The 27,807-nt window shown below is 40.9% G+C and overlaps 1 protein-coding gene across 1 annotated transcript in view; it reads left to right on the forward strand.

Moving 5' to 3' along the window:
• fynb (FYN proto-oncogene, Src family tyrosine kinase b) overlaps positions 1-27,807 on the forward strand; it is a 121,732-nt gene that overhangs the window by 9,042 nt on the left and 84,883 nt on the right. Inside the window, exon 2 of the mRNA XM_074684710.1 lies at positions 15,307-15,375. The gene's annotated coding sequence lies outside the window, so the exon portion shown is untranslated. The remainder of the gene's footprint in view (positions 1-15,306; positions 15,376-27,807) is intronic.

Consider the following 27,807-nt stretch of genomic DNA (forward strand, 5'->3'; position numbering starts at 1 on the left):
TTCAATAGTGCACTGGAGCGCCTTACTCTATATTTAAAACCTTACCACTGAATAAATCGAGCAGAAATCTTTTAATTCTTCCAGCCAACACCCAGCCTGAGGTTTATAATGCTGCAGGAGCAGAGGAGCTTCCAGCAGGTTTCCTCCAGATGTGCGTGAGCAGAGAGGAGTGGAGCCGAGGCATCACGTGTGGGTCAGGGAAACAGCTGGACGCAGCAGAGGAGGCTGGCTGAGTCCATGCAGTGTGCTGAGAGAGTGAGTGAGACTTGTTTGTCAGGTTTAGATACAGCTCTGTACCCCCACAGTTTCTGGTTTGAACCTTAGCTGGAAACTATCCGTGTAGAGTTTGCATGTTGTCCGGTTCTCTCATGGTACTCTGTCTTTCTCACAAAAACACATCTGACAGTTTGAACCAGTGGTGAATCACCTGAATATAAAAATCCTCTGTTAACCTAGGATGAGTGGTTTACAGAGTATCTCTTTTTGCAGCATGTTTTACAGTCGTGCAGAACAGACAAACTGGTAACAAACACTTTTCCATATCAAGAGTGCGGCATAAAAAAAGCACCAGTTAGAAGCAGAAGTGAATGACTCATGTGCTTTAAAGATTTCCTATTGACAGACATTTTTGATGATAAATTTTGATGTATGAAGGATTTGATTGATCATGTGTCACTGGAGATTATTGTTCACAAAGACCACGACACTTTACCAACAGGAAATGATGAGCAAGGAAGGGTTTCAACCTAGAGTTTCAACGCTAGATGATGGATCAAAATTACTCATGGGTTGGAAGATAGATGAATGGATTATTGTTAAACGGATGGATGGATGGATGGATGGATGGATGGATGGATGGATGGATGGATGGATAAAACACAGTGCTATACTATTAGTGTCTATTGGATAAAGTACTCAGTTTTAGAACTTAAACTTATATTGGATTCAAACATTGATTGAATAAATTGTGTTAAAGTAATTAAGCTTGGTTGCTTTTTTTAAATATATATTTTTGAATCTTGCGTACCCCCTGGAGTGGCCTCACGAACCCCAGTATGAGAACTACTGCACTAATGGATGATTGGATGCATTGATGGATAGATAGATGGAAAAATGAAAAAATGAATGAACAAATAGATGAATGAAAGAATGGATACATTGATGACTTACGGGATAGATAGATAGATAGATAGATAGATAGATAGATAGATAGATAGATAGATAGATAGATAGATAGATAGATAGATAGATAGATAGATAGATAGACGAATGGATGCAGGGATGTATTGATGGATGCATTGATGGATGCATTGATGACTGAACAGCTGGATGGATAGTTGGATGCACTGATGGATGGATTAATGATTGAATGGATGGATGCAAGCATCAAATGCAAGCACTGATGGTTGTTTGGAAGCCCTTCTGGATGGATGTACTACTGATTGATAGAATGATGAATCAATAAATGAATGCATTGATTAAGTGAAATATGGATGTACCAATGGATTGATGCAAAGATAGATGGATGGCAGAATGGATCCTGGCAAGGACGGATGAATCAATGAAAGGGCTGATAGATGGATAGATGAATGGATGGGTGGACTCATTGATGGATTCATAGATGGATATAAAAAATGTATTGATGCAAGAACTGATGGATGGATGGATGGATGGATGGATGGATGGATGGATGGATGGATGGATGGATGGATGGATGGATGGATGGATGGATGGATCGACCAGGGGTGCATGGATAAAGGATGGGTAAAGCTGTTCAAAATGCTACACCCTTGGACAAAAAGACCTTAAACATAAGGTATACACTATAAACCTGAACACCTTAATGTAAAGGCTAGCATGATATACAATGATGCCCAAGAGGCTGATATTTTCCGTCATAAGATAAAACACGTAGAGAGAAGTCAAATAAAGGTGTTGACCTGAAAGTTTAACTTGTTGTTTTAGGACTTAGTTCATCTCTCCTCTAAAGAACAGTTGAACGATCATATGTCTGATGTTTAATGAGCTCCTGATCTTTGAGTCTGACAGTAGAAAGTAAATGTTTAGTGTTTAACATAAAGTCACAGAGCAGCTCTGTGTTTCTGTGCCAGCCCCTGTTTCTTTGAAGAACACCTGAACGTCAGGAGGCTTTGCCGTCCAGACATCAGTAACAGTCATGTGTTAGTGTTAATACCCCTCGCTGAAATGACAGGCGGCTCACACAATACATCTCTCTGAGCTTCATTATTTATTAATGACATGTTTACCATGAAGGCAGGCAGACTCATGATGATTGTTTGTATGTTGCTCTGAAAACAAACGTGCTCTCTGAAGGTATGTTAATGCCACAGCCGACAGTCTTCATGCATAATTGAGTTGCGGTGAATTTTCCAGCTGTGTGTAATGTCATGTTTGAGTTACAAAGGCTATATTCTGTCCTAACAAAGCCTCCCTGTGCTGCGCCTGGATACTGCTGCTAGGAAATCTGCATTGCAAAGAAGCCATTAGGGCCTCTATGAATTTCAATGCTGCTCCTGATTTTGCTTTATGCAGACAGATTTCCTCTCAGAGCGCAGTGGCAGAGTGGCTGTTTATAAGTAGAACTCATCTTAGATAGTAACTATGTGTCAGACTCCTGCCAAGAGCCTCGATTAGGACCAATTTCCACTGCAGTACACAGTCTCCTGAACCCTGCTGCCTGTCTGCCCTCTGTGCTGCTCTCCGCTCTGTGCACCGTCATTTCTCTGCATTGCTGATGCAGCTGCAAGATGCTGACAAAGGAGATGATTGCTCATCCTGGCAGCGGCGTCACGCTGGCACGCCAGACCTGGGCCTTCACTGTCACACAGCTTTATCCTCAGAGTCCTCTGTTACTCGTTAAATAAGCCCCCGAGCCAGGGATGGCATTCCAGCAGCTGTACCTAGACATACATCCTGAGAGGAGTAGGAGAGTGAATATCATACCATCATCATTATTCTGGGAAAAAGAAACTTTGAACTGAAGCCACAATCGCTCGCTCTGATGGATTATTGCACAGGTTGGGTGGTTTGTGTTGCAGGTTACAGCTGATATACACTCACCAGTCACTTTATTAGGCACACCTGTCCAACTGCTGGTTAGTGCAAATTTCTTATCAGCCAATCACATGGCAGCAACTCAATAGATTCAGGCATGTAGACATGGTCAAGACGATCTGCTGCAGTTTAAACCGAGCATCAGAATGGAGAAGAAAGGTGATTTAAGAGACTTTGAACGTGGCATGGTTGTTGGTCTGAGTATTTCAGAAACTGCTTATCTACTGGGATTTTAACCCACAACCGTCTCTAGGGTTTACAGAGAACGGTCCCAAAAAGAGAAAATATCCAGTGAGCAGCAGTTCTGTGGGCCAAAATGCCTTGTTGATGCCAGAGGTCAGAGGAGAATGGACAGACTGGTTGGAGCTGATAGAAAGGCAACAGTAACTCAAATAACCACTGGTTACAACCGATGTCTGCAGAAGAGCATCTCTGAACACACAACACGTCCAACCTTGAGGCAGATGGGCTACAGCAGCAGAAGACCACACCGGATGACCCTCCTGTCAGCTAAGAACAGGAAACTGAGGCTACAATTCACACAGCAACACCAAAACTGGACCATAGAAGATTGGAAAAACGTTGCCTGGTCTGATGAGTCTGGATTTCTGCTCCACATTCAGATGGTAGGGTCAGAATTTGGTGTCAACAACAACATGAAAGCATGGATCCATCCTGCCTTGTATCAACGGTTCAGGCTGCTGCTGGTGGTGTAATGGTGTGGGGGATATTTTCTTGGCTCACTTTGGGCTCCTTAGTACCAACTGATCATGGTTTTAAGTCCACAGCCTACCTGAGTATTGTTGCTGACCATGTCCCCTGGTCCCTTTATGAGCACAGTGTACCCATCTTCTGATGGCTACTTCCAGCAGGATAACGCTCCATGTCATAAAGCTGGAATCATCTCAGACTGGTTTCTTCAACATGACAATGAGTTCACTGTACTCAAATGTCCTCCACAGTCCCCAGATCTCAATCCAATAGAGCACCTTTGAGATGTGGTGGAACGGGAGATTCTCATCATGGATGTTCAGCCGCCAAATCTGCAGCAACTACGTGATGCTATCATGTCAATATGAACCAAACAGGAATGTGTATGGCATCAAATCATACAGTGCATGTTTCTGTTGTTATAAAAGAAGTGTGTGCCTCTTCACATGTTCATGACACAGAGACCATTGGACTGTCTCTGTGCTGTTCAGGGTGTCCACATTGTGAAACCCTCTGTGTCACAATGAACACGCAAAGCTCTGCCGTGTTCCTGAAGAACTCACTTTTGATCACTATAAAACACTCTCATTTGTCCGTCTCCGTAATGCTTTAATCACCTGGTAAATCCCCTCTCTCTGCTCTGCTCTGCTCTGCTGTGGATCCAGAAAGCCTGCACGGATTCAACCTAATGTGCAGATGCAGCCTAATGTGTGCTGAGGATAATTGTCCGCTTTAATCCACTCCTTCTCCTCAGCAGTGTCTGTCAGTCAGTCTCTCGGCCCGCTGGCAGTCCTGACCTGTCAATCAAGGCTCATCCGTCAGCACCCAGGGGAACACGGATGGGGCGGTTTGGATTTAATTAGTGTGGCTGCATGTCATATCTTTACCATGAACTCATGACGATGTTTGAGAAAAGCCCGAGCAGCTGATTGCATTACCAGCGCCAAAGTTCCCCTCCGTCTGCAAGGTTGCTCTAAATCCATGTAAAGGCTGCAGCCTGCAGCTGTAAGCTTTGCAAATGCAGCTATTATTGAAATGGCAAAGTGCCCTACTTACCCTTCAGAGACTAGCCCTGAAATGAACCAGGAGTGGGCGGCTGACGGCGACGTTATGCTAAACTGGATGAGGCACAGTGCGTCGGAGCTGCACACAGGGAACGAAAGCCGGCGCCCACCGTCAGAGACCTGGGTTCACTCCCCAGCGGGGAAACCTCCGGCTTGGCTGAGTCTGTGAACATCATGACTGAGCTGTGTTCATGGGGGGTAAGCCTGTCTCTGTCACTGACTTCAGCTGACTGGCTTTGTGAGCTTCCCTCTCCTCCTGACTTCCTCTCAGAGATCAACATGCAGCCTCTCGTCTCCCCTCTCCGTGTGTTTGGGTTTAAAGCTCCTTGAATGACCTGTGAAACATCAGCATACAGAGGAGCCGCCATGAGAACCAAAACTGCCTGACTCCTTTTCAGCAGCGTGTCTTTTATTCAGCCATGCTTTTGTGAGCCATTAAATATGTGAAACCATGTATTCATAAATCAGTTTAGTATTCATTACAGCACTCGATGCAAGAAAGAAAATCACTCTACAGCTACAGCGGAGATGTGAGAGTAACAAAGGCTGAAACCTGAGACTATTTCACGGGAAAAAATAATATAACACTGAATAAAGCAAGATACCTTCAGTAATATTTTTAGAATAGAGCTTCTAGAGACTGGTTCAAAAGACATCCAAACCAAGCTGCAGCTCTTAAATACCAAAGTGTGCAGTTCCCTGAGTGTCCACTAGAGCCTGTTTTAAGCAGTGAGTAAGTCCTCATAGAGTCCCATGTTTGAACGTCCAACTTTACAGCAGAAAGAAACATTTTTACAGCCTGGTACGAAATCGAGGTGATGTGTTCTTATACAACCTGCCTGTTTGAGTTTTGATTAGACTGAAAGGTTTGTATAGGTAGGTGTGTTAAGTGACAGATGAGTTCTGCTTGCTGAAGTGGGTTTTTTTTCTTGATCTAAAACTATGCCCCCTCTAGGGAATAATCTGGAATTGATGTTTTTCTTCCTCTCCTCCCCCAATGTTGTTATTTCTTATCTAGTCAAAGAAGGGCTGGGTAGCTGGCTCCCAGGTTTACCCCATTCCGGTCTTCCCTTGTCTAAGTTTGTCTTCTTATATGTCTTGGAAGGGATGTCACTGCAATTTTGTTGTACTTCTTGCAGTGACAAATAAAGTAATATCTATCTATCTATCTATCTATCTATCTATCTATCTATCTATCTATCTATCTATCTATCTATCTATCTATCTATCTATCTATCTATCTATCTATCTATCTACCTACCTACCTACCTACCTACCTACCTACCTAGCTACCTATCTATCTATCCATCTACCTACCTACCTACCTACCTACCTACCTACCTACCTACCTATCTATCTATCTATCTATCTATCTATCTATCTATCTATCTATCTATCTATCTATCTATCTACCTACCTACCTACCTACCTACCTACCTACCTAGCTACCTAGCTACCTATCTATCTATCTATCTATCCATCTACCTACCTACCTACCTACCTACCTACCTATCTATCTATCTATCTATCTATCTATCTATCTATCTATCTATCTATCTATCTATCTATCTATCTATCTATCTATCTATCTATCTATCTTAGCTTATTGATTCTTTTGGTCATGTTTCTGTGTTGGCGCATTTGGAGAATTTTTGTGCTACTCTTGCGATTTGAATCTATTTCGATTTTTGGGGTGCTGATTCAATTTAAATTGTGATTTTTGTGATTTTTAGTTTGCTTTTTTAACACCAGACCATGTGAAAAAGTAGAGTTATGATGATAGTGTCTACTATAGTGTCGACTATATCAGGAGCCAAACTTTCCCATTACATGCACTGAGCTTAACTTCATTCAAATACTTTTAAACATGAGTTTATTAAACAGCTCCTAGGCGTAGCAACATGTTTTATAAAATTGAATGAAAACGTAAAAAATAAATGGCCAAAGTTTTCTACAGTAAATAAAGTTTTCCAAAATTTCATTGTAACTGCAGTAACTGTAATAGCTGCACTGCTGATTGGCTGTTTCCCGAGCCATGGCTCTGCTTGCAACCAATCAGATGGTACTGTGGGTGGGACAGTGCTGGGGACTGAGTAGTGACTGCAGAAAGTGGAGCGGCTGCATCAGAGCTGCAGCAACGCAGTTTTAAATTTGTTTCTTATCGGCCGTCGGATTTTAAAAAAAGGCAGATGCTGATATGCCTCAAAATGCCAAATATCAGCCCCGACAGTAAGCCCAGCCGATAATCGGTCTATCCCTACTTTTTTCCAATCTAATTTATAAAGACTGAAATGAAGAATATGACTTTGAAAAAAAAAAAGTTTTTTTGACAAAGAATCCTGATTTTGATATAGTTGAACAAACATCTTGCTGTGGATTGTTGAGCTGACAGATTGGTCTGAGGACTTAACATTATTTTTGATAGTTTGTGTAATTCTGGTTTGACATCAGTAAAAAGAATGTATGTGCAGAGTCAGGAATACTGTTTCTGGATTCACTGATAAAGATTTAAGTTCTGTAAGTAACCCAATTAATTTCCATCAAGGCTTGCAAGACATTAGATTTTTGCCTATATATCAAGTGCTGATCACTTTGGCTGAAAACAAATGATTCAAAGCTTCTTTTGTTGCTCTTTAAGAGAACCAAGTCTGTTTGGTCCTGTGTACCAGAATTTCCCAGTTTTGCATAAAAGAGGATTAAGAACTTTTGATCCTGATAACAAAAGTATTTTTCTTCAAATACAGACATTCAGAGATGTGTCTACTGTCTTTTTCAACACATTGACGCTCTTTGTTGGTGTGTCGGCTCTTATCACAGGTGCATAATTCATGCATCAACTTTGTATCAGTCGAAATCTTCATCTCTGCTGATATGATGATAAACTTTTTCAGATATCTGCTGATACCAATGCTATGCTCATAACTTTTCACTTTCCTTTGTCTCGTCTAATGGACTTTGGTATGAAAAGGTTGTAGATCGACAACTCTCTACTCACTCTTTGGCTATGTAAAAACTACAATAAATAGCATTTTGTCAAAAAGGCGTTAAGGAAATGTCGTTTGTCAAAACTTCTCTGTAAAGTAAGGACCCCCCTCATGTCTGAGGCCTGCCGTCACTCACAACCTCAGCAGAAAGGGAATAAAAGATGGAAAGACACAGTGATTGTCCAGAACAAAGAGAGAAAACAAAGAGGGCAGAGTTATTGAACACCTGGGGTGAGTTAAGATGCTGATTTTAAGAGAATGTGGATCGATGTTTCAGAGATATGTTTGAAGACAGATAGAACAGACAGGCCATTGTAAAGTGCATGTGAACTCTTCCCTTTTGCCCAAATATGGTCATTCTGGTGAATGAAGACTGACAGAGAGCCAAAGCCATTGATCAGAAAGGAAGACCATGAAATGACAGTTTCATGATCTTTCTTCGACCACGTCCTCCTCCTGATAATGACAAACAGTAACATCAGTGAGGAGAGCTGGAGATATCTGTGGGAGGCAGACTACATAAATCTGAGAACAAAAGCTGATTTTCAGCCTGAACTCTGTCAGAACAGCTCAGTACATGCAGTGCCGGCCTTCCTGCCCACAGTCCCTCCGTGGCAGATCAGCACAATAAGAGGCGAGTCTTCTCTGTGGATCCTGCAGGCCGTCCAGCAGCCCACTCTTCTGTCCCCGCAGAGAGCGGCAGCAGCAGAATGACTGAGCCTGTTGTGCTTCTTCTGGTCATGTGACAGCTTTGTGTGTCTGAATGACTTTACCCCGCAGCCTCTGTGCCTTTATGTTTTATTGGAGGAGGGCTGCTGATGAAAAGAGAGAGTCCGCTCTGCCTCCGGGGCCAGAAGCTCCACAGACTCACTGCAGAGCGTGCTGGGAGCTCGTCGCCATGACTCCATCCGGTTGACAGCGAGGAAGGAGGCTTTAGAGCTGAGGCAGACATGTGGAGCAGCCAAAGACATGAATCACATGTTGCAGTAACACTCTGAGGTCAGCAGCGGTATTTTAGGGAAACCCGCACAGTTCTTCAGCATAAGCTCAAAAAACAGCTGAGCTGTGAGAGGAGAAACACTGAGGATGTTCACTCAGTGTTCACTCTCTGTAGTCAGAGCTGTTTTTAAAGGTACGGTCTCACCTGCTGAGTCCCGTGGTAAAACACCACCAGAGAGATAGATGTAGACAGAAAGGAGGTCAAAGCTTCACGTCTCATCCTGTTTTTCTGTATCATTTCCTCTCTGACTCTCCTTCTTCTGCTCTATCTGTATATTCTCTGTTATCTGTGAGAGGACAGAGAGAACTCAGCTCACAAAGACTGTATCAGATTTATTAATGATCCTTTGGAAATCATGTATTTACTATATTCTCTGCACAGTCATTTTTTGACTCCATCAGTGTGTACAGTCCTCTCATTTTAACCCCCGTTGACTTTCAGAATAAAGCCTCAGTATTTTTTTCTTCTTCACCTGAGCGTCTGTCTCACATGCACACAGCTGCTGCTCATCTCCAGGTGGCCTGCATGTGTGAAACCACCCAGGCCTGATGTACAGCCTCGCAGTGACATGTTTGTGTAAAGTTTGCAGATGTGTGAACAGAGCACGAAACTGAACAAGTGGGAGGGCAGAGTGAAGATGCTCACAATGAGCTTTTCTTCATTCAATTGCTGCTTTCTCAAATGTGCTATTTTGTCCCTTTCTGTACACCATAGCTAAGGCTAGGTGGTGTATCTCTGCTTTTGCTGCCACTGTCATGTAAAATAATGACACTACTGCTTTTTAGAACTACACATTTTACTTATAAAGCAGCTAATCTTAAAGTAATCTGCAGTTTAGGGCTGCAACTAACGATTATTTTAGTAATCAATTACTCTGACGATAGTGTTTATGATAAATCAATGGATCAGGGGAAAAAAAGGATGAAATGCATAATAGTAAAATTCAACAAACCAAATGTGTTTTTATTTTAGTTGATGACTATTGTTTGATTAATGACATACACAAAGAAACAACATATATGAACAAAGTTTAAACTGACCAGATGCTACTTTCATAAAGTATGACAAATGACATGAATCTGTCACTTAAAGAATCAACAGTATGGGCAAAATAACAGAAAATGCATTGTTCTGTCATCAGATTAAGAACTTAGTGGGCCAAAAAGGTAAATAAATAAAAATGTGTCCTCAATCTTTCCACCTGCAAGTCAACAGGACACCCCCTCTGCCCTAACACTATCTGTAGCAGCTAATGCTAACGCTAACGTTAGGTTAATGAACTCCTCCAGGTTTCCAAATGGAGAGACGATTTAATAATAAGACTAAACGGGTCTTAAACGACAAACCGAGCATTTCATAACATATTAAGGAGTGTTTGTGGGATTTTGTAGCTCCTCACCTGGCTGTTGAGCTCCCTGCTCGTCATCGATGAGCCCAACATGTTTGTGTTTTAAGTGCTGGATCATTGCATTTCGGTCATTTTTGTCGATTAACACGTTGTGTGCTTTTATTCAGTGTGAAATTCTCCCAAGCTCGGGAACTTTTTTGATGAACGGCTTCTCCGGATCTGCCGTTTTTTGCGTGTGTACTCATTTTTCTCACCGGCTTGGCTTCTCCTCCGCCACGCTGATCTGTTTACATGTGAGGCATACAGCCGCACAGCCCAGGTAATCTTCACTCCAGTCCAGTAGGTGGTGGTAACGCACCCTCAGCTAGTTGCCAACCACTAAATAATCCGACAAAAAGGAAGAAGACTTACAAACTGAAGAGAAACTAATACAGTAATGACGCGGCACAGTGCATTGATCAAGGAAAAGCATTGTCCATGCTTCTACTTATCGAATTTTTTTTTCAATTTTTATCGATTCACTGTTGCAGCCCTACTGCAGTTTGTGCCAAACTGACTCAAACATCACTGCACTTTTGAACTAAGCATATAGGTGCAGCCTCATCACAAAAGCTGACAGAGCATTGTTTAGAAAAGTGAGAATTGCCAGAGATCTGAGTCTTAAACCAAATCAGAGAATTCAGCCACAGAGCTCATATATGAGAAGAGCTGAAGCTTTTATACCGTTGACTGAAAACAACAGTAAGATGAGTTGAATAAAGAAAAGTTTCATGTTTAAATGATGTTTGACCCAGAGCGAGGAGCTAGTAATACCGATAAAAGCATGTTTGAGGTAGGGCTGGATGATAATTTCTGTGCATGAGCATCATTGGATAACAACTTGCACACAAACTTATGCTCATCGTTGATCATTTACCATCATGCCTTGTGCTCTCTGCTTATCCATCTTACTAAAGATTGATAAGACTGACAAGAAAAACAAAACAGTTGACTTTCAACACTCCTATCACCAAACCTGACGAGGCTTAAGTTCACCAGTAACAGGAAGTTTTTACATAATCAACCCTTCATTCAATCCCCCCCTGCAGCAACAGGAAGCTGCTGCCGCCACCGAACAATCAGTTGCATCACACTGAAGATGAAGACTGCGTGCACTTGCAACTTTATCACAGCTCTGCTCCAGTGACCAGTGAAGCCACAGAGACAGATTAAATTAGATTAGCAGAGCTGAGCTTTAAAGTCAGATCAGCAGCTAATGGCGTCCAACACATCTGGCGGCGGTGACAGCTCGTCTTTTGTAAATAAAGGGCAGTTTGGAGGCGTGCTGTGCAGTTAACCCCAGCTCTGCTGCCTCACAATGACGGCTCTGTGTAGCCACTGTCAGACAGAGAGATGTCTCACTGTAAAGTTTATCCACTGCTGTCAGCTGGAGATTAATCTTTAACTCTGAAGTCAAACTCTTTAAACTCTGTGCTCTGGGTTTGCCTGTTAAAGTGTCTTGATGTGAGCATCCTCTGAGCATAATAACTTTAAAAGTTGTTTTAATTATCAGATGATAATTTTATTTAAAGAGAGGCTACAACCTTTCTGATTATCTTCACTAAACTTTGTGGTTGAGTGGGTACAGGTTGTACTTTTTGCTCCTTCTCTAGCCTTTAAATCGAGAACAGTTACCTTAACACCCGGTGATTTAAAAACTTCACTCCTGCTCCTACATTCTCTCAAGACAGAGCTGGATTATTATTAACTGACAGTTTCTGATATGTCAAGGTCACCCTGTTGAAAGGTGGCGTAATGTTCCCTACAGCATGCTTCTCATCTGTAAAACTTTCATTCCTCTGATGTATCTTTAAAGGTTTTCTACCTTTTTGCCTTTATTTAAAGAGATAAAGTGATAGAGACAAGAGACAGAGATGAGAGCATCAAATTCTGTCAGGCCTGAAAACTGACCCTACAACCAGATACTCCAGCAAGCTCTAAAAATGTGTTAACTGTCTTTTATGGTTTTCTATGCATCTCCATAAGTCTGTAAATAGAAAGAGGCAGAAAAGTCTCAGTGCTTTATCTTACATGGTCAGTTAAGATCCAGCACAAAACCTGTGGGATATTAAACTACAGGAACGGTAAGAGCCAGAGGGACAGAAGTAGATAAGCTCCGTGTTCTGCATGTTAGAAATATTGTTTTAGTAAATTCATTCTGAGTCTTTGAAGAAAGAAAGTAAATGTTCCTAGCTGAAGAGTAACTTTTTATTCTTTAAAGAAAGTTCTTTGTAAACCTTAACTCAACCTAATCCTTTAAAGAAAAAAATATTCATCTTTATTTCCAGTTACTGGGAATAAAAACATTGTCAGTAGGTGTCCAAATCAACACTGACTGTGGACTGTGATATAAAAGATGACAATGCAGAAAGATTTGTCACTTCTGGTTTGAAAGTCTACAGTCTCATTCAGACCCTGAAAATCTGAAAAAATAACCCCAGGTCAAATTCATGAAACCCTTTTTTGGTGGTTTTGCTGCGAGAATTTAACCCTATAGCAACAAATGCAATATTTTTATACATGACTTTTAAATACCTCTATCTCATCAACAAGATGAAAAGTTCTCTAAGAAACCTCTTAAAAATATTTAAAGAAAAAAAAAATATCCTCCCTCTAGGATAATCATACCACTACAGGCATCTGTTGTATTTTGAAACTTTTGATTTCTCATGAAATCATCCACAAACTTTTTTACAGGAAAATCATTGCTAATTTTCAAAAAGTTGTGATAGGAATAAATCAAAATTGTGACTTTTTTCTTTAAATAAGTATTTTCTGCATTGAAAGAATGCATGTTCACCAAAAAGCTTTACCAAAAAAGCTGCCAGAACTGCCCGATTTATCCAATGTAATACAAAAAAAAAACATCCTAAAAATTTTTTTTTAGCATATTTTTTTGTGAATTTTGTTAGAAGAATAAATAAAAATCTCAGTTCCTAAATAATATCATTTTTTGGCTATTTTTTTAAAGGGTCAGGCTTTTTAAGGTTGAGAAATCTCAATCACTAGGTTTTAAAACATCTAATCAGTACCATAAGTTGCGTTTCGTGGTTCGTCTCGGTACAGCGCGCATTTTGTGGCATTTTCACTGACTTATCCCGGGACAGATCCCCAAATAACCAAGACTTTTTGGGACCCTTACGTAGGGGTGCCAGTCTAAACAGATCCGCTCTCGCGAGGTGGAGCAACAACCCCACAGACCATTGATTGGTCAAAAGAATTGTCACTTACCATGCGACAGCAGCTGCATTTCTCCTGGCAGCTCACAGACTTCTCTGAAACGAAGTTTGATTACACTTTGTGTTTAAGAGCCCCATGCCACTCACAAAGAAAAATAGCTGCTGGATGTCGTCCATCACTGCTCTTTGTTTACTGTGTCGCATTTTCTTCTTTGTTGGATTTATTTGTGGGGTACACTGTGTCGCCCTGCTATGACGTCACGCTATTCTTTAACAGATGTGGCTTTTGACGCCCGGCTTACAGGCCGCCTACCATGAGGGGTGGAAACGCAAACGGGTTCAGGCTTAACTGTACCAAACTGTGCCAAGCCGTACCGTACCAAACTGCTTTAGACTGTATAATTAATGTTTATATAATGTAAATAGTCTCCCTGTAGTACCCGCCTTTTTCTGAAATGGAACCCCCCGTAGCCAGCCTCTTGCGGTCTCTCAAGAAACAGCAGATTTTAGCACTTCTGCGCTGTCTCATCTTTCTGGACTGGAAGTTGCCGCTTGATCTAAAACTGAACCTTGGTATGAAAAGTGTTCTGCTTTCTGTCGTCAGTGTAGCAGGTTTTGGTGTCTGCAGGATAGGAGTGTGTATGGAGAGCAAAATCAGGAGGAACACACTCCAACGCAATAACATCCCATCTCCCGTGGTTGGTAATCTGAGGAGGATTTATTTCTCTATACAAACAGAAATCTGCATGAAGAGCAGCTAACAATCTGTTCCCGATCAGACATTTACACTGAGACACAAATCTGCTTTATGCTGAGTCACTAAGACAATCAGCGTTTATATTTCCTGACTTCCTGGAATTCATCAAAAAGCATGGATCCCACCTCCATTTAACAAAAAAACATTTGAAAAGTATTTTTTTTCTCAAGGATAGACCTAACAAAGCTTGACTTTGGACTTTCTGTTAATTTGAGACGTTTCAGCAAGTATAAGAGATGTTAATCACAAGAAAGTCTGTTTCTTTTTCAGCCTCATACTACTGGCAGCAGAATGAGTGAAGCTTCTAAGGAACTTTCTATTTACAGTGAAACTGAGACTCAAGTCTTGTTTACACTCCCACACCTGCACAAGTCAAATGTCAAGCTGTTCTCCATTAGTTCCTGTAATCACTGTGATATTTGATTATATGTGAATCCCCTCTTCTCTGACGATTTCACTCTGAGAGATCAGAATATTTCTTCTGCTTCTGTTTTTTCTTTTCTGATTACCTTTTTTTTCCTGTTGAGCATACCTTGGTCTTTTCTTCTTCTTCTCTAAAGCATCACAAACCCTCTGAATAACCATCATTCTGCATATAAAGAGAGTTTATTTCTGCAGTTGGCATTGAGAGGGGATGTTTTTCGAGCATACTTGATAGCCTGCATTTTTAAAGCGTCTCATCCTTCACACCTGGAGAGGTGAATAAATGGGTTTCTAAAATCCACCTGCCTGTGGCGAGGCTGTCTCTCAGCTCCTGATGAGAGCTGGCAGCTCGTGGGCTCTTCACAGAAACCTGTTGTTTAAAAAAAAAACAGGACGTATTGTTTTGGTGTCGACCCGTTTCTGTGTCAGCCAGGTGAGATTTTCCTCATCTGAGTGACCTGCAGTCATTTATTCCAGTAACCTCTTCCTGTCAGTCTGCTCTTACACCTGTTTGTGTCATACCTCTGTTTTAACAGGTCAGTGAAGCTAGCTGTGCTAACAGAGTTTAAGGCTCGCTTGGCGTTGTCTCAAAGCATTTTGGGGAAAAAAATGGAAAGACCTATTTTATTGTAAATAATTGTGAATGAAAGCTCTGGCGCTCGCAGCTGATGTTCATGTTTTATTAAAAGTTTGGATGAATAATTGAGCGTCTCTGTGTCCCTGCAGGGCCTGTGTTTTGGCTGCACACAAAGCAATGTGGAGGAAATAAAGATCCTGAAACGCTGAAAACAAGAGGTACCACTCTCACTCTTACACAGACTTACACTCATTTTCATCCACACATGCACATGTTTACTCTCATTATATTATAAAAGAAATGTACACTGATGCTAACAGCAGCTGTACGGGCAGTAAAAGGGCTCATTCTGGAGTTTCCCCTGTCCTAACGCTCTGAATATCTGCCTCCTGCAGCTGCCTGACATAACTTTTGCATTTCTTTATTTACTACACAAAATGTAATGGATTGAGCTTTTAGTCTTCTGTAACAGGAAGCTGAGAAACATTTGCATAATCATGGTTGTGGCAATTGCTATGCATTGCTGGGCAAATTACTTTGAGAAAGTAATTAGTTATAGTTACTCATTACTTTCCCAAAAAAGTAACTGAAGAAGTAACAGAATCACTCCTTCATAAATGTAATTAGCTACCAGGGAAAGGAGTTATTGTGCTCTGGTACATAATATACACCCCACATGTATGTTCCTGCTTTTTACATTAATGACGTTGAAGTAGTGTATCTGCTTCTGTCCCGAAAACGCTGGTTTTAACTTGGCACACAGCTCCACTCGCCATTGTCGCATCTAGCTCTCTTGTGTGGATGTTTGTGGTGCATTGAGGTTTGTAACAACCATGGACTGTATATAGAGTGGATAGCATGGCTCCGCCATTCACCATTGTATGGTTTTGAAGCCAAAATTCCTCCGTCACAGGCGCAGCCATTGTAGCAATTGTGTAGCCAGAGTCTGCGCAGTAAAGATGATGAGGGATTCTGGGAGAATCTGAGTGGAGCTGGGTGACAAAAAGAAGAATTATTTTTTTCTTTCAAGAGTCTAATCACTTCTTGACTCTACCTCTCAACATATTTTATAATCCCCGAAAAAAATACACGAGAAAAGCAGCAGTCAATCATCGTTGAATGTGACGTAAAACATTGTTTTTGACCTTGTATAGCTAATGAAAATGAAACTTTTCAGAAAACAGGGGACTTCGATAAAAAGCAGCCAAATAATATCTTCAAATCACCACAACAATCTGATGTGAGAAACATTTCTACAAAGTGTATTACTTTAAAGTTTGACCACAACCCATCTGGAATTACTGGAGACACAGATTTTTTGACCTATACTGCAGCCAGCCACCAGGGAGAGGAGTTTTTGTGGCGACCTCACTCCGACCCGAGCAAGATGACGTCCATTTTTTTTACAGTCTACCGTAACAACACTCACCTACCTGAACACTGGTGCTGATTGGCTTACCATGACATTGTACTCTACCTTAAGTCAGTCATCATTACTTCTGTGTTTGACAACCCTCTCCCCTCACCAAAGAAGGACAATCAGACAAAAAAGAAAACACTTTTTGTTTGCAAATCCTGTCCTGTACCTGGCTGAATAAACCAGGTCAGGTAACAGCTTTTAGATATCAGTACAAAACAAAGGGCCACATTTTACTTTTGGTAATGGTAATGAGCTTGTCACGTTTCAAGCAGTAATAACTTGGATAACCTGTTGCTGAAAAACAGTATCACCATTGTTTTAGTGCCATTTTTCCCAACACAAATAACAGTTACACTTCCAACATGGTAAAAACCAATGACAACGTGCAGGTAATGTTGGCACAAGAAGTTATTTGTTCTTATTCCTGTTGTTTAAAATAAAAAGCATAACTTGCATCAAAATTAGTCCAAAGGTGTAAAGATTTACTGATCTGAAGCAGAGCTGCTTCGAAAGATCTTAGTGCACCTGTCAGTGTTATCCTAGATCAGTTAAACTAACTACAAACTACGGATTGGTACCTTGGGTACCACATTGGAAATGATACGGTACCGATGCCCGGTATCTGGCAATCTGTATCGGTACTCAACAGTACCAATTTTCGATACTTTTCTGTGTTTATGTGGTAAAAAACATCATTTTTTAGATAATAAAATGAATATTTTTTTCAATTTAACATGTTTATTCTTCAATATATAACCTTGCAATGCTGTGTTCATGTCTGGCATGGAAAATTGCCCACTCTTCCACTCCCTCACAGTCACAGGGATGCGTTTAGGCACCTAAACAAGGTACCTTTTGGTTTTACATGAATCGGTACCCGGTACTTTTGATAGAATTCGGTCAGTACCTATAAAAGTACCTAATTCGGTACCCTTCCCTATTACAAACCAGCCAATGGTGTGGCCTTAAAGTATTGAATCATGAAAGTTGTGTGTCTTGTGAGACTCTGAGTTTGAGCCTCTGCTGCTCACAAAAATGACACTAGCTTGGGTGGCTATCCAGCTAGCATTTGTTAGCTTGCAATGAGGAACAACGACTAAAATCACTGTTGCATTGTGCAACCTCTCCATGAACAATCTTTTTAAAGGTCTGCTTGTCTGCACAGATTGTAGAAAGGGGAATGAGTAAAGCAGCAGAAAGACAAACCTCACCTTTCTTTTGATAAAACCTTTTTAATGACACAAGCTTTAACAGCGGCCCCCCCAAAAAATAACCCAAAACCCAAACATGGATCACTTCCTCCAGCCAAAGCTCACCAAAATCTCAGGATCCTTGGATGTTTTATTCCTCAGGTTTAAGATCCGACAGTCAAGCTGGGAGTGACGGCTTTTTGTGAAATGGTTAATTTGTTTCAACACAGTCTAACAAGAACTGTGGAGCTAGTGTCAGTAACAACAATCACAGAGAGTCACTTTGTTTTCTAATACAGCAGCTTTTCTCTGCTGTCTGACACACACACACACACACACACACACACACACACACACACACACACACACACACACACACACACACACACACACACACACACACAGACTGCTCTCAGGCACTGTGAGTGTGTTTTCTGTGTCTTTTATAGTTTAATTGGCTTTAATTTGTGTCTCTTGGGGGAATCATTGTGTTTTGAGTGTGAACAAGGCTTTGCAAAGTACAATTAGTGAGGTGTACAGAGAAGCTGGGGCTGCAGTGTTTGTTGAAGCAAATATTCCCATTGGTCCACCAAGCGTTAGCTTTCATAATGAAGCACTCTGATATGGGAGTGTAAGGCTTTCGCGTTTCATACATTATGTCAGATTTTTGTTTGTACAGTTTGCAGATCTTTCGTCTCTGGGCAAAGTACTAAAGCTATTATTTATCATCAAAAACTGACTTCATGAAGTTATCTGTTTGAGATGCACCAAATAAAATCAAACCCAGTCTCAAACCAAGTAGTTTATGTTTTCATATTACTTCCTTTAACTGGATCATAGCTATCATGAACCCCAAAGGAAATGTTTTGTCTCGCAACAAAGAGATGCAAATCTCTAATTTAGGGTACTAATGGATTATGAAGCAATATACTCAGTTTCAATCAATAAAATAAATCACATTGAGAAAATTCTACCAGTGCAGAAACTACACTTTTGTATTATGACTCTAAAACAGAAAAAAAGTGGGACTTCAAGTTGAATCTAAAACTTTGTTTCTTGTTTCTGCGTTTTAAGTATTTGAATCCATATGTTTGTGTTTTTGATGAAAAAAGTGTCAAATTATTTTATTTATAGGCACTTTTAAGACTCAGAGAAGCAGCAGCCCTCATTGCACCGGTTGCACGAGCATCTTCACAACCCTTTGCTGTGTGTCATCTCTTCTCCTCATCTCGTCTCCCCTCAGCCTTCTTTCAAAGAAAAAACACCCCAGGAAACAACTTGAACTTTAAGTTTAGGCTGGATGAGCAAAATATTTGAAATTGACATTAGGATAAAATACCAGTGCACAGTGTGGTTTAAAGGATGTGTGTGTGTGTGTGTGTGTGTGTGTCTTCAGTGAGCAGAAGAACTCCTCACACACATTAAAGCACGCACAGATACACACCAGCTGGCCACCACTAGTTGGGATCATTTGCCAGCGGCCAGCCTGCTGTTCACATGCACACACGCACACACACCTGTGCACATGAAGCCGTGCTCATGCGTGTGGTGTACCTGTAATCTGTGGAGCAGAATGCTGCTGCTGCTGTTGCTGCTGCTGCTGTTGTTTCAGGTTGACCCGTGGGGCAGCAGATGTAACCAGCTAAAAGCTAAAGTGATGTTTTCCTTTATATCCTCATCAGAACATGACCTGACCCAGCTGTCCATTCCTGCTGCTGCCATCTTTAATCCACGCACTGAGCAGCAGTAACACTCATCCCTGCAGGGGTTAATGACAGCCATGTTTTCTTCTCTGAGCCTTGTGCTGACTTTCTTATCCTGAGCAGCATATTGCATGAGAGAAATCTCAACCTGCAGCAGATGAAAGATGTTTCAGTTATGTCCTAATCCCAACGTTGGCATGCTCAGTCCCTGCTAGGTTTGAGTGGGACATGATGGCTCTGATGTCAGATTAGCTGCTGGATGCAGTGTGTGTGCTCACTCTGCTCCTCGAAGCTGGAACAGAACAGCTCAGCCTGTTCCTCGGTCCGGGAACAGAGTGTGAGAACTTTGTAACTCTGTGAATGAGAACATTTTACATCAGAAGAAATAAAAAAATCTTTACATGGGTTATTAAAGATAGGCTGGGAAAGATGTCACAGATATTTGCTGTTTAAAACTTTCATCTATTTGAATCATCAGTGGAGATGTCTCTGGCTTTGAATGAGTCCCTGCACTCTTTTTTTTGTTTGTTTTTTTTTGCTGCATCACTGCACCGAGAGTCATACGGGAGTACGGCATCAGGCTGTAAACATAACTAAGAGTTATTATTATTTCTCTGGAGCTGCCTCATCTGGAGTTGGCACAACCAAACAGAAATGGAGATAAAACTCTTTCCTTTCATGACACAGCAGTTTCTTTCTTGTCTTTGTAAGGGCTGTAAGAAAATTTAGCAAAACTGCCGTAAATTTGACTAAATACTTCATGGTTCTTGTCATATGCTAAACAAAAACCTTGTGAAAGTAAAATTAAACTCAGTGTAAGTTGTTCATTTTTTGATGTGCTGATGCGCTGCTGGAAGATGGAGGTGAAGGTGAGTGAACAGGTTGATGATCTAAATCCACAAATATCCAGAACTTTCTAAAAAAGAAAAAAAAAAAGAAAAAACTGGCTTAGAAAATTATTTTGGATGTAGGTACATGCCAAAAATTGAAATATGAGCTTGTGTTTATGTCTAATTTAATTTTGATTTAAAAAACAAACAAAGTTACTTACATTTAAAAGAGTAACATTAGCATGATGAGTCTAGAGAAAAATCTTCTTTTATGATATCATGAGACAATAATTATGCCTCAATTGCTTAAAGAGTAAAAACAAATCTGCCAGTGTGTTACAAGAGTTTCACTTAATTATGTTCTTGACGTTATTCTAATTTAAAGAAATGCGAAGAAGCACATTTCTCTCAGCAGGTCTAAGAAAAACCTTGAATTTTGTCTTATAATACCTCAAAATTGTTTTTTTTTCTGGAATTGTCAGGTTATTGTGGCTGGCATTAGGTCTAAAATTTTCAGGAAATGTTCAAAATGGGATAAGAAAGAAGTGATTAAATTTTGGAGGTGATCTGGATCACCATCTTGATCCAGGATTTTTTTTAAGGATTCTTTGTCATTGTGAGATAGGGCCGTTTTCACCATATGTGTATATAACTGCATGATAAATGGTCGGTTTGCTTTGCAAAACAATACAAGACAAGGTCACCATCGTTTCTGACAGATGTAAAAGTACGATCCAGATTCTGGCAATATTCTGGATACTAAGATCCAGAAAAGAAATATGTTCTGGGTCATTATAATTTTTTAACAATGTCAGGAAACAAATTATCGAACAAACCTGCAACTAACACCAAATTGTAGCAGACAGTCTGCTAAAGGGAGTATAACATTAAAGTAGGACTAAAGTGTTGGTGACAATCACAATATGCTTGGTGGAGGTCTGTGCTCTCTGAGAGCTTTTCTAGTTTGACTATTTTTGGTGTAATATCAGTCATTTTTATCCTTCATAACAGTTTCCCAACTAACAGTAATGTCGAATTTTAGTTTTTATCTGATCAACATGTTTTATTCACGTTTAATTTCAGAAAAAAACCTTCAAAATAAAGGTCCTAAGTTACTTGGTAGTTAAAAAGACATTCATTTTGAAACACCCGTATAAGGAATTGTGTGTTTTTAGCAGTGGTGTACAAAAGACTAATTCACAACTGAAATAGTAAAGCAGTTGTCTGAATCTGTGAGGTTATCCTGCAGTCCTGTTACTTTTGTTTGAGTCTGCGACTGCGAAATGTCACTTATAAGGGCTGGCTTATAGTGAGTGGACATGTTTGAATATTTATTACCACACAATCTGAAAAGCTCCTCCATGATATGAACTTCAGGTCGTACCCTCACCCTGAGGTTTTATCATGTATGAGGTTTTCGTCTGTGAACCCCAAACCATGAATCCTCTGTCTACAGACATCAGCTGATTGTTTGCTTCACATTTGCTTCACACGGAAAGAGATTTCAATGAGAGATCCAATCATAGACTTTCTATTCTGGAGCTTCCTCTTCCTCAGTTAGAGCAGAGCACCCAACAACCTGAAGTCATCCTCAGCACAAAGAAGATACTTTGTCACAACTCAGCCAAGATACCGACAAACAGCCATGAAGGGAGCGGATGCCAGGATTCATCGTGGGTTAGTGGAAACAAGCGGAAGTCTTCCAGGAAACCAGAGTCAGCTGAATATCCAACATTCAGAGGGAGTGTGTTCATTATGCAGGCTCAGTCATGGCTGCACTAATGGCTCCTTTATTATGTGTGCTCCACTTTCTATTCTGCGTGAGGAGGAGCGAGCAGAGTGCGGCTTGATGTGGAATCACACTTTAATGTGTGACTCAGCTTTTTTTTTTTTTTTTTCCCCAAGAGGAGATTCTTAAGCATGGAGGTGCTGGTGACACAGGAGGAGAAGCTCTGCAGAGATCGCACATCAAGAGCCGGCTTACCGTGGAACGCCGAGCAGATGTGTCTGTTAGCGTGAGCCAGTATGTGTGCAAGAGTGTGTGTGTGTGTGTGTGTGTGTGTGTGTGTGTGTGTGTGTGTGTGTGTGTGTGTGTGTGTGTGTGTGTGTGTGTGTGTGTGTGTGCTTCAGAGCTGTGCCTGGGTGGGTGGTATTGTAGGCTGGTGAGAAACAGAAAATGAGTCACTGATTCCAATCATGTTTTCATGCTTCCACTTTGCTCTGAGAGTCGGTGCATCGTGCAGGAGGAAGAGCTAAACGGCGAAGTGATAATTACCCTCACATTATAGCACACACACACACTCAGAGCAGCCATGACACACACTCCTCTCTCCTCCCGCCTGCTTTTAAGCTAACTGTTAGTGATCCTGATCAAACATGTTGATATTAAAATAATCTTTGAATCCATTCATTGTGCTAAGACTTAAATCACATTATAAATTTAGCCCAAAACACCCAAACTGTCTGCAGTTTTTAGCTTGTTGGGTGAAAAACATTTCCAGCTAACTTCCTTCATATTTTTCTTGTTGCAGTAAAGTTATTTTTCAAACCTTAACCCTTTGTCACCACAAATAGAAGTAAAGACGTAAGGGTATAGACGACCAAACTAGTTTTTCACGCCCCATAAGGAAAGCCTTCAACCAAGCAGCCCAGGTTCAAATCCAACCTGTGGTACCTTTCCTGAATGTCCCTCCCCAATCTCTCACCTGGTTTCCTGCTCCATCCACTGTCCTGTCTTCTCCAAATAAAGGCATGAAAAACTAAAAACTAACTTAATGAAAGAAAAAAGCTAAGCTAATGCTAACAGTAAGTCAGTTCACAGCCTTTAAAGTCTTACGAAAGAGCGTCAGAGAGAAGTATAGAGTGGAAATCATTTTATTTAGAGTTTTTACCTTTTAATCAGGTCTTTTTTTTCTGCTGTTCACAAATTTGACATCTTCTGATAAACTGAGCAGGTTTGTTGTTGACAGCTCAGCCTGCAGCCCCTCCTGACGCGGTCTTGACCAAAGAGAGTCACAGAAAACAGATTTTTAAGCCTTTTTTAGTTTCATCAAACTATTCTTGGTTTTCAAATTATGACGCCTCAGCTCATCTTCAGGTTAAAATCATGTGAAAAACAAACACTGAAACAAACTTTTAAACTGCTTTATTTAGTGTTCTCATCGTGTTTTAACTACCTGCACTTAGAGAAAATTAGGGATGGGTACCGAATTAGGTACTTTTATAGACACTGAACTAAATCTATCAAAGTACCGATTCACGGAAAACCAAAATGTACCATGTGCAGGTACCTTGACACATCTTTGTTACTGTGAGGAAGTGGAAGAGTAGGTGATTTTCCATGATGTACATAAACATAGAACTACAAGGTTATATATTGAAGAGAAAATATGTTAAATTGAAAAAATATATACATTTTATTACTGAACAAATTTATTTTTTTTACCACATTAACACACCAAAGTACCGAAAATTGGTACTGTTGAGGACCGGTACCCATTGCCAGGTACCGGGCGTCAGTACCATATCGTATCAAATGTGAAAGGTACCTATCCCTGGAGAAAATGCATGTCTGCACTGTAAAAAATGTCTGAAAGGAAAAAAAAACATGATACAACTTTTTTATTTAAGGAGGGTTTTTTTTTTTTCTTGTATTAGCAAATTGGTTTTGGAAAAGAAGAAACAAGCCCCCAGACTGCAGGAATAACCTCAATTCAGTGCCACTATGTGGTCAGCAGGTCAGCAGTTTCATTCAGGTTTTAATCAGGCCTTGAAAAACAAGTTCTAAAAACAGCTTTTAAAATATAAACCCAGCAATAATAACTTAAAAAGCAGGGCCAAAGTTCATCGGCAGCTCAGCTTGCAGCCTCCTCAGATGCCCTGTAGACCAAAGAGCATTGTAGAAAAACTAAGTTTAGGATAAATGTAGCAGCTTCTTTAAGACAAATAATCTGTTGTAGAAAAGATGAAATCTCTGGAAAACAGCTTCTGAATGTTGAACTCGCAGGAATGATTAAAAAACAGAGCTGAAGCTTTGTCAGCAGCTCAGCTTGCAGCCCTTCCATAAGCCCTGTCAGCCTCAGAGTAGTGTACAAACATATATTAAAAGTATACTGAATTGCTGTCTTTCTTCATCCCCTTATTTTCACTGACATGTATTTAGATTTCAGCACATTAGAAGAGATTGATGTTACATTTTTGCACTGATCTGTTTGGAAAAAGCGTGTGAGTGTATTTTCTACCACAGCCCCTTCACTTTGCCCCCCACAGTAATGACTGTTCCGGTGTGGGCTGTGCAGATAGTCTCTGAAATGTCAGACTGCGGCTCCTTTGTGGTTGTCAGTTTGCCGGATGGTAGGAAGATGCAGTCTGTGGGTAGACGCGGTGCAGCTAATGAGCCTGGTTAAGCTTCACTTCATTATCTGGACACATCTGGTGGCTTTTTCTGTCCACATGCTTTACTTCCAGCTAATGAAGTGATCTGCTGCCACAACCTGAAGTGTAACCAACTGCAGCTCCCACAGGATGTGCTCTGTATGTGGGCTCTGTATGTGCTCTGAGAGTCTCTAGAAACTTCAGTCTGACAGGTTTCGAGCACACAGCCCCCTCAAAGGTCTTACTTTGACCATTTGATGTCTGTTTAACATCCTGCACAGAGAGAGCACTTTGTCTCAGACCATCAGATCCACTCACGTCAGAGCGCTTCTCTCTCATCCTCATCCTCATTTCTCTGTCTGGGTGCTGAGGAAGCAGAGACCTCAGTGAGTTAGCAGCAGCCGCTGTGTTAGGACCTGCTGAGAGACGTCAGTTGTGGGAAACATCAAAGCTTCACTGTGGAGCAATGCATCCTGGGATCTTCAGTCAACATGGCTCTCTGTGTCCCTGCAGCTAACCGCAGCACTGCTCCGAGCTGCAGGGACCAGATCTCTGTGAGGAGCATGTGTGGCAGTGTGCGTATGAATAATGACGCAGTTTTATTAATTTAACATACAGATACATGTTGGGATGATTTATTGATCATGGAGAGTATTTCCAGACAGTACTTAGTTATGAATTCTCATTTTTAACAGGCCTTTTTTCCCTTTATTACATACAGCCTAGTGGTAACGATAAGGAGCACAGTGGGTGGTACTCTCAGGGTTTTTGCTCACTGTGGTCTTTCTTTTAGTGTTTTAAAACCTTCATACTTCCACAATCGATGTTTTATTACTTACTCTGAGGGCTCTGAAGGTTAGCACACTGAAAAAACCTAGTTGAAAAATCAAAATGGGGTTTAAACTCAAAAAATGCCATATCCTAGAACAAGATGCTTATGCAGACGTCCTCAAAAAAATGCAGTTCCTCTAGAGTCCACTTGAAGCTGACTGCAGAATTACAGAAACGACATACACACTTATCCTGACAAGACCTACTGCTGTTCTTCCCCACTAAACATTAGATGACTGGTGGATGAATAAAAGTAATATATTGGTTGTTTAGATTTCTTATTTTGCATTCTAAAATCCTGATTTGTTATCGTATAGCGCTTAATTTTCCTGTTGCTCCATTTGGCTCAGCAGCAGTTTTGAAGTGGAAGTGCATAATGCCTTTGTTGCATTCACAGTTACTATCTGCTTCTCAGAAAATTAAATGAAGCCACTGGAAAATGAACAGAAACAGTAAGCCACCTCCCGAAATTGGAGCTTTAATACAGAGGTAGTGTGGACGTCATAAATGAACGTCGTAAGTGGGTGTTCAGTAGACTTCAAAAAGAAAGATGTCGTCTGGAGTAACAGTCGTCCCATTAAGGAGGCCAAACTGAGACTGTAGAAGGACGTCATTTGGACGTCTCCATGCTCATTCATGCGGATGATTTTTTCTCTCATTGGTCAGAAATCTTACCTGGAAGGCGGGGAGTTTCCCTTTCTTCATTCATTCATGTTCTTACCCGCCAAGGGGCATCAACAACCTGCATGGCTAGTTTGCGTTACAGCGTTTAATTGGCTCATGTACCAGTGTGCCATATGATCAACGTGTGCAGTTTTTTCAATGAGGCATTTTGAAAAAACCCAATACTCATTTTTTCTGTTCTTCAGGCTTCTCTACTTCTTCTTCTGCTGTTGTTGATTCTTCTGCTTCTTCTTCTTCTACAGTTTTGAGGTACAGGTTTTGACTGTACAGTTGTCAACCGAGCTCATTACTGCCCCCATCACTACAGTGTGAGCGACTGTTATGAGTCGGTTGTGCCGGTTGCTGGGGCGGTTGTGTTCTCACTGCACAGGAACCGCTACAGGGCTCGAATGAAGCGAGCCGAGACCGCCTATTTTTGGCGATCTCGACTCGCTTGCTTTGTCCTGCATCTGAGCGCGATTGCTGTGTTCACATATGCCCAAACCAACCGGACTTTCAGGGGGGCTGCCCACTGTTTCGGAACAACTGCCCCAAACGATCCAGGTGTGAATACACCCTATGTCTAAGTCATTAGTGTCTGGGTCCAAGTCGAGTCAGGGTCCTTAACTTTACCTACTGCTATAGCACTGGCGCTATATTATCTAGGCCTGGGTGTCATTACTGTAACTCCGTCACCATTTGCTCAGTCAGACCAATTTTTATCATCATTGGAAACCCAAGAAATCACACCTTCCAGTAATATGTGGTTCACTACAGTAATAACAAGAAAGACGTAGTCTGACAAAGGAAAACAATAAAAAAGGATGTTAAGCAGCCGTAACTCCTTGAGTTTTTGCTCAAGTAAACAAATTGCAACGAGGACAAAGAGCTGAGAAGCTGTACTTTCCTTCAATTACAGTGTTCTGTCTCTTTATACTCCTGAAAAATCAACTCTGTTTTTCTTCTTTAATACTGCTAATTTTTCCATATCATTTACAGTTATTATCTACCAGATGTTGAAAATTTAAGTTTATGTACAATTGGAAGAAGGAGCCAAAGCAGTCAGACTTGGGGTATTTTTAAACCAATTTTACTGTCATTATAACAAAGTATGTCTGGACTGTTTTGGCCTAAGTAGGTAAAGGGTTAAAACTAAGGCTGAACCATTTTCCACAGAGATCCTTCCAGCAAACTTTCATTACTTGTTTAAAAGCACAGAAACTCATTCTCTGAGTTTATTTTGAAAAGGTTTCATCCTCTTCCTGCTGCTTACACTGTAAGTCAGCTTGGCCTTTTCCTACATTTCCCATACAACAATGCAGCAGGAGAACTCTCAGTGACCTTGGGAGACTCCTCCACGTCAGTGCAGACAGGCTGACGGGCAGAGTAAGTGGATACTGTGACGGCTGTGTTTGTTTCTGCTAAAACAGATCTTTCCCGTGTGTGACTGTAAAACAATGTTCTCAAAATATCTTAAAGTAAAAATACACAGAAGCTACAAAAAGGCCCAAAAATGCAGGTTCATTTGCCAGCAGCTGCCTGTTTTAGACTCAGTCTGACCCGGACTTTAAAAACTGTGTTATTTTATATTTAATGTTGAAGTTGGTGTCCCATGCTCTGCCCTGTCTTTGCCCTCTGA

Source organism: Halichoeres trimaculatus, unplaced genomic scaffold, assembly GCF_033239565.1.
Source record: "Halichoeres trimaculatus isolate MK-OKI-2021-1 unplaced genomic scaffold, fHalTri1.1 fHalTri1_scaffold_13, whole genome shotgun sequence".
NCBI classification, from domain to species: domain Eukaryota; kingdom Metazoa; phylum Chordata; class Actinopteri; order Labriformes; family Labridae; genus Halichoeres; species Halichoeres trimaculatus.